This window comes from Lepus europaeus, chromosome 7 (genome assembly GCF_033115175.1).
Source record: "Lepus europaeus isolate LE1 chromosome 7, mLepTim1.pri, whole genome shotgun sequence".
In the NCBI taxonomy this organism is placed as follows: domain Eukaryota; kingdom Metazoa; phylum Chordata; class Mammalia; order Lagomorpha; family Leporidae; genus Lepus; species Lepus europaeus.
Window position 1 is genome coordinate 100050467 of NC_084833.1, and position 7419 is coordinate 100057885.

Sequence of the window (7419 nt, forward strand, 5' to 3'; positions counted from 1 at the left end):
GGCTACGTCAATGAAGCACAAAAACTATCTTTGAGTGGCCCACATTGATCAATGTGAGGTGATTTGAGCATAAAAATAAATAATTATGGTGATGGGTTACAACTACTAGGTTATAATGAAGGAAACCAAAAATCCTACTGATATAAAGCGATTAAGGAGGGGCGGATGCTGTGGCATAATAGGCTAAGCCTCTCCCTGCAGCACTGGCATCCCATATGGGCGCTGGTTCATATCCCAGCTGCTCTTCTTCTGATCCAGCTCTCTGCTATGGCCTGGGAAAGCAGTAGAAGATGGCCCAAGTCCTTGGGTCCCTGCACCCACGTGGGAGACTCGGAAGAAGCTCCTGGCTTTGGATAGGCAACGCTCTGACTGTTGCAGCCATTTGGGGAGTGAACCATCAGATAGAAGACCTTTCTCTCTGCCTCTTCCTCTCTATAACTTTGCTTCAGATAAAAAAATAAAATCTTAAAAAAAAAGAATGAAGTGAAATTTCCATGGGGATGGGATTATTTACAGAATTTCAAAGTATCTCCCTGCACAAAATGCTCACTCATTACAAAGACAACACTGCAGGCAGATACCACCTTAATCGAATGATTAATGTGCTGATCAGCAACGGAGCAGACGAATTATAACCAAGCAGTGGGGTGCAGCAGCAGGAACACAGCATCACGTCGTGACATTTCTGCCTAAGTGCATAACCTGAATCTAATCATGAGGAAGCACCATACAAAAACAAATTGACAGACCTTCTGCAAAATAACTGCCCCCAAATGTTAAGTCTCAAAATACTCAAAGTCACAGAAGATGGAGGACCCCCCCTAGCGTAAAGGAGAGTGCAGAGAGATGACAATTAAAGGTGCAGCTTGATTCTGCACCACATACTTTTTCTATAAAGGAAACTGTTGGAACATTTGCCAAAACCTGAGTGGGGCTGAGCATTACATGTAGTAATGCAGCAGTGTTGAGTTCCTGATTTTGATGGCTGTGTTGAGGTGACCTAAGAGAACATCCTTGCTTGCAGGAAATAAACATTAGAGTATTAAGAAGTGATGGAATATCCATTTAGGACGTCATTCTCAGATACCTCTGGGTGGGAAAAAAGTCTGTGCTTGCAACTTTTCCTGTAGCTGGAAATTCTTTAAGGAAACACATTCAAACACTGGCATTATAATTACTGATAACACAATACTTGCGCTATACATTGCAACTAAGCTCAACATACCAGTTGGCCAGGATGTTGTGGCTTAGGGTGTCCGAGAATCTCTGATGCAAGATTAAAATGAGTCATCGATAAAGCTATCAATCAGCACCCTCACCCGAGGTTCAGGTGTGACCCCAAGCCCCCTTTGCCATGCACTTGCAGGCTACAGGAAGACGTAATGAGCCTCCCATACAAAGTGAATTCACAGACTCCTCTTGCCCAAGATTTCCCATCTATCCCCTGTGAAAATGTAAATACACTGTGTGATCTATCCTAAGTTTTAAGGTATCTTCCAGCTCTAAAATTATTTTATTTCAATATGATTTTTTTTCTCGCTTGTTTTTCTTATCTGATTTTATTTCTTATCCATTTGAAAGGTAAAGAGCCAGAGACAGACAGGGAGAGATGTTCCATCTGCTGGTTCACTCCCCAAACATCCACAACAGCCAGGGTTGGGCCAGACTGTGGCCAGGAAGCTGAAACTCAATCTGGATGTCCCACGTGGGTGGCAGGGACCCAAGTACCTGAGCCATCACCTCCTGCTTCCCAGAGTGTGTGTTAGCAAGAAGACTCAAAAGCAGAGCTGGGACTTGAACCCAGGTACTCTGACATGGAATGCAGGCATCCCAAATGGCATCTTAACCACTGTGCCAAATGCCCATTCCACTAGCTAATTTCTGAGTATGTTATGTCCACATTATTTCCAAACTTATAGTAAAACATAACTAATGTTAAATAGCAAACTCAAGACAGAGGTTCCAAATAAAAGCCTAGGAAACTGAACACCCAGAAATGCAGAAGCAACAAATCCAGTTATTCCACATAGCCCCTTCTTTCTTCCTTTCAAAGCACACTAAATGGTTACTAATTGCTAAGTAATCTTAAGTTATTTCTGAATTCTGAAGTTGAACAACAGAAATAGTGACTAGATGGAGTCATCAGTATAAAGGCACTAGGAGAAACTGCTTTTTCAAAATACAATAAGACGAGGTGTAAGATTTTAAAAATATAAATCTGTTAAAAGTATCATGGAATAAGCGCTTGATGTTACATATTTTCATCAGCAAAATATATAAGCCTTCAGGGACTCAAAGGTTGTGCTTTGTTCTGCTCTGTTCTCATGTACCCTGTGCTTGGTTTACAGCAAGATCAAGCAGAATTGCTAGATGCTGTTGTTGTATTAGGGGACAAGGCCTATGTTCATCTCACGTAACACAACTTTGCCACTAAATTGGAAGCTGTGCAATTGTTCTTACCACCAGGTGGCAGTGTTAAGCTGCTATAGAAATTTTTCTAATTCTAATGTCCATCAGTTTCTGGCAAGCAATTTCCTGAAACTACAAAGAGAAGGGGAGATAAAGAAATAAGACAATACAATGAAGTAGTTAGAATCTGAGGTTCCAGAATCAGGGTGTCTAGGTTCTAAATGCTGTTTCTGCCCTTTATGCTGTGCAGTCTGGAACTACTTCAGCATTCTCATTTCTAAAATGAGAATAACATTACCTACCTAGAAGTGAGAATAAAAACAACAAAATACATGTAAAGCACTTGGTATATGTTATGGATTGGATTGCATCCACCTCTATCCCCCTAAAAGTTCATGTTAAGGTCCTAATTGTCAATATCTCAAAATGTGACCTTTTTTGGAAATGGAGTCCCTTTAGATATAATCAGATAAGAGGTCATGAGGGTAATCTGCTCCAGTGACTGGCGTCCCTATAAAAAGTCAAAGTTTGGACACAGATGTGCACACATGAAGATGAAGGTAGAGATCAAACAGATGCTTATGTAAGTCAAGGAACACCAAAGAGTGCTGGCAAACCACCAGAAACTAGGCAAGAGGTGTGGAAGAGATTCTCTCACACAGCCCTCAGAAGCAGCCAACTCTGCCAGCTCCATGAGCTTGGACTTCTAGCCTCCAGAATTGTGCAAAAATAGATTTCTGTTGTTTAAGAAGCCCTGTCTGTGACACTTTGTTATGGCAGCCATAAGAACTAACACAACACATGGGGCCAGTGCTGTGGCACAGCAGGTTAAAGCCCTGACCTGCAGCACCAGCATCCCATATGGGTACTGGCTTGAGTCCCAGCTGCTCTACTTCCTATCCTGTCCCTGCTAATGTACCTGGGAAAGCAGCAGAAGATGGCCCAAGCCCTTGGGCCCCTGCACCCACATGGGAGACCCGGAAGAAGCTCCTGGCTCCTGGCTTCAGATTGGCTCAGCTCCGGCCATTGAGGCCATCTGGGGAGTGAACCAGGGGATGGAAGACTCTCTCTCTGCCTCTGTCTGTACTTCTCCCTGCAACTCTGTCTTTCAAATAAATAAAATAAATCAATTTTCACTAAATATTAGCTGGCATTAGCCCTATACACTTAAATTGCATTAAGCCAACAGTTTTTGGTGTGAATTAAAGCTCATTTTCCAGATATCATGGATTTATACCTCCAGCCCCTCACACTCTGCTCCAGTCTCCAAAAATAAATAAATAAATAAATAGGACCAGAGGGCAAAAGTAGGAGATAGATATGAAAATTACAGAGAGGATTTCCATGAAACACAGCAAGGAGCCACAAAACAAGGAACACTATAAGTTCTCAACCTTCCAAAGGCTCCTGAAGAGACCACATGGCTCTTTGGAGGTGGGTAGGACTTGGAACCACTCAACCACACGCTGTAAGGAGCAATACAGCTCTTACTTCTTAGTACCAGAGGGCTCTTATTCCATCTGCTGGTTGGAAGACTGGATGTGATAAACTGTAAGACTCTCCCGTCTCATCTCAGTTCCCACATTTCAGCCATTTTTCCTTTGAATATACAGAAGCTGGAAACAGAAAGGGAACAGAGCAGGTAGGTAGCAGTCTCTTTCTTTGCCAAGGTCTAAAAGTTCAAACAGCTAGTTCCATTAAAGAGATGTGGTAGGTAGGATTAAGGCTGACGAGCTATCCCTAAGTCCCCTAACCTGTGCCACATACCTTCTCACCATCTCACTCTCAGCCATAATCCACAAGGCAGTGAATAAGAGTTGAATAAGCTGAGCTGGCACAAGCAACACTGCAAGCTGCCACACATGGCAGACAACCTACCCCCAATCTTCCCCTCTGTGGTCTCAGAAAGAGAGTCAACCCTGTTGGGTAACTGGATGCTGTCAACAAGTACAGGATTCGAAGCTGCCTCGTTTGTGTATATGTTTGAAATAAATCGGGAGGGAATGTTACTTGCCAGAGTGGCCCCAATGCCCCACCCCTAGGTTGATGCCATAAGCTACCTCCAAGGCAGACACAGCTTTACGTTGGGTTGCAATTTTAACTAAAGAGAATTATATATGCAGGGGCCTTGTTTGGATCCTGAATTGAACAAACCGATTAGATTAAAGGTATCTTGAGACAACTGGGAAATTTAAACATGGACTGCTAGATAAAATTAAAGATTTCTCATTGCTTTTATTAGGAGTGATAATGACATAATGGTTTTGTAAAAGATACAAGGCCTTACTGGCTAACGATGTATACAGTAAAATGACCTAATTTCTAGACTTTGTTTTAAAATATACTAACAAGGAAAGGGTAGGGAGGGCAAATGAAACAAGCCCAGCAAACTAGCTACAATATCTTAAAATGAGTGAAAGACACATAGAGGTTCATTGTATTATTCCTCGTATTTTTATGTATGTTTGAAAGTTTCATTAGAAATAAGAAATAAAAACAATAAGAAGAGGGAAAGCATCGCAGGTCGTCCTCCTGCTGAGGAAGGGAGTTCTGTTGAGGAGTAAGAGAGAAGGGCCTGTAGTTTCTCCTCTCAAGAAATGACAATAATGTGCCATGGACAGAACGCCAGAACTAGTTTATCAAACTTCACCTAATACCTACTTTCTGCCAGGTGCTGGGATACGACCGATAAACAAGAAAAGTTCTACATTCACTGCACATCCACCTGTGTCAAGCACTTTCACAAACATATCCTATGTTTTAATCCTCATTATAATGTTGCCCAGCAAAGTAGAGATCACTTTTATGTAGGAGACAACAAGATCACCCAACCAGTAAGGGGAGGAGTGGAGAGACTTTTGGCCTTGTTGCACATTGCACAAATTATTCCACAAACAGCCAAGCTATGGATCCCAAAGTGGATGCAACTGAGATGAAATTGCCTCTTTAGCTCTCTATCATTTTGTTTTTATATTTATATAAGCATATGTGGAAATTCCCAAAAGGATCCTGTCATTTTTTCACTGATGTAGCTTTCTTAAGTCCCTTCTGTGTTTTCAACATTGCACACAAAGATAAACAAGGTCCCACCCTCAAGTTGCTCACAGTCCCACTGGGGAAGCACACCTGGAACCCTGTGACACATGCTACCATAGAGGTAACTGTAGCCTACAGAGGAGGAAGCTGATACATCCTACTTCCTCTTCTGTGCCTCCCCAAGAGTCTTTCCAAAGTCCCACCTGCTCATGGAAGCTTCCCCAAGCCCCTGGGCAAACTAACCCACTCTCATTTTCTAACAGCCCTCAACACACATTTTTTTTTCCCTCAAATCAATCTATCTTTTATTGCATTACTAAAATACCACAGATTAGACTTGTAGTCCTGGTTCTTGTTTCTGTGGCCAGACAACTTTTAGATCTTATTCATCAGCCTGCTGAGCTGTTCCTTTTTCAGACACAGATACCATCCAAAATTTTTGTGATATCCTTCTTTTTAAGTGTTGTTGCCTGAGGAATCAAAGTGGCTGAATCTGAAACAATTTCAGGGGCCGGCACTGTGGCACAGCGGGTTAAAGCCCTGGCCTGAAACACTGGCATCCCATATGGGCGTCAGTTATAGTCCTGGCTGCTCCTCTTCCGACCCAGCTCTCTGCTATGGCCTGGGAAAGCAGTAGAAGATGGCCCAAGTCCTTGGGCCCCTGCATCCACATGGGAGACCAGGAAGAAGCTCCTAGCTCCTGGCTTCAGATCGGCGCAGCTCTGGTCATTGCCACCATTTGGAGAGTGGACCAGTGGAGGAAAGACCTTTCTCTCTGTCGCTCTCTTGCTGTCTATAACTCTACCTGTCAAATAAATAAATAAAAATCTTAAAAAAAAAAAAGAAACAAGTTCAATGTCATTTCCTTCAAGGATTAATTGATCTTTCTGGATCTGAGATACTGAACAAGCAATACCTGGTCTCATACAAACCCTTGGAATATACTTTTCACCCAAGACATTTTGGAATTCTCCTGAATAACCACGTTGATGGGGAGTGGGCATACACAGATCTCATCTTGTCACAGAAGGCCAGCGTAACCCACTTGAGCATAGTCTGCCCATGAGTACAGACAGTGCAAACAGTTGCCAGTTCCTCTCTGTTTCCCCACTGTTTGTCAACCTGGAGGCCTTTTTGTTTTTCTTTCCAAGGATGCTGAGGTCTACACTGATGTGACTAAAGTCCCTCCACAGGATTCCTCTGGGACCCTTCACAGTATCTCTGTGCCCCTTCAGGTCGATGTTGCCATTTTCTGGAATGTCAACAGTCTGATTGCTAACAATGGTCTTCAATCTTGCAGAAGATGCAGCAAAGAAAGAAGCCCTCGACATGCATCTTACCACAACGTGCTTCACAGATTTACTCCCCTAGAATTCACTGTCATTCCTATGGGCCACCAGACTGCAGAATCCATCCCAAGACCACCAACTGTTAGAGCAGTGCTGTCCACTTCACTGGCCATCAATCAATGAGTCACATGAAATAAAAACCTTTCCCTGGCAAGTGCAACCAGCACAATTTTTCCACGCTTCCAACACCCCTTCTGATGTTTCTTCTCCTTATTTTGCTACCAGACTATTCAATCTAGCATGTCTTAACATACATCAGTGATTTTTGAATATCCACAAATGATCAGAAGTAAAGAAAAACACAAAGGCTGAGACCTTTTCTATGAAGCAGTATTTCTCTGACAAAGACATCCAGTCTAAACAGAGACATTCTAAGAAGCTGCTCTGCTCAAGAAAAACAACAGACCAGCTTATGTTTTTGAAAGATTATTTTGCTTCAAGAAGGGAACTAGTCTCCTTCCTTTTGGAAGACATCACTTTTTCTTTCTCCCTTTTTCTAGAAATGGCCTTTTTAAGGTCTTCGAGCCTTTTAACAACTGATATGCTCCTAACATTCTGGGATCAGCTATTTATTTTCTTCTACTACTTTGTCCTTCCCTCTGTGTCCTCCCCAAGACAGAAGGGT

The 7419-nt window shown here is 42.6% G+C and overlaps 1 pseudogene; it reads right to left on the minus strand.

Annotated features, from left to right (window-relative positions):
• Positions 1 to 5827: 5827 nt before the first annotated feature.
• Positions 5828 to 6776, minus strand: LOC133763910 (large ribosomal subunit protein uL6-like; annotated as a pseudogene).
• Positions 6777 to 7419: the final 643 nt, after the last annotated feature.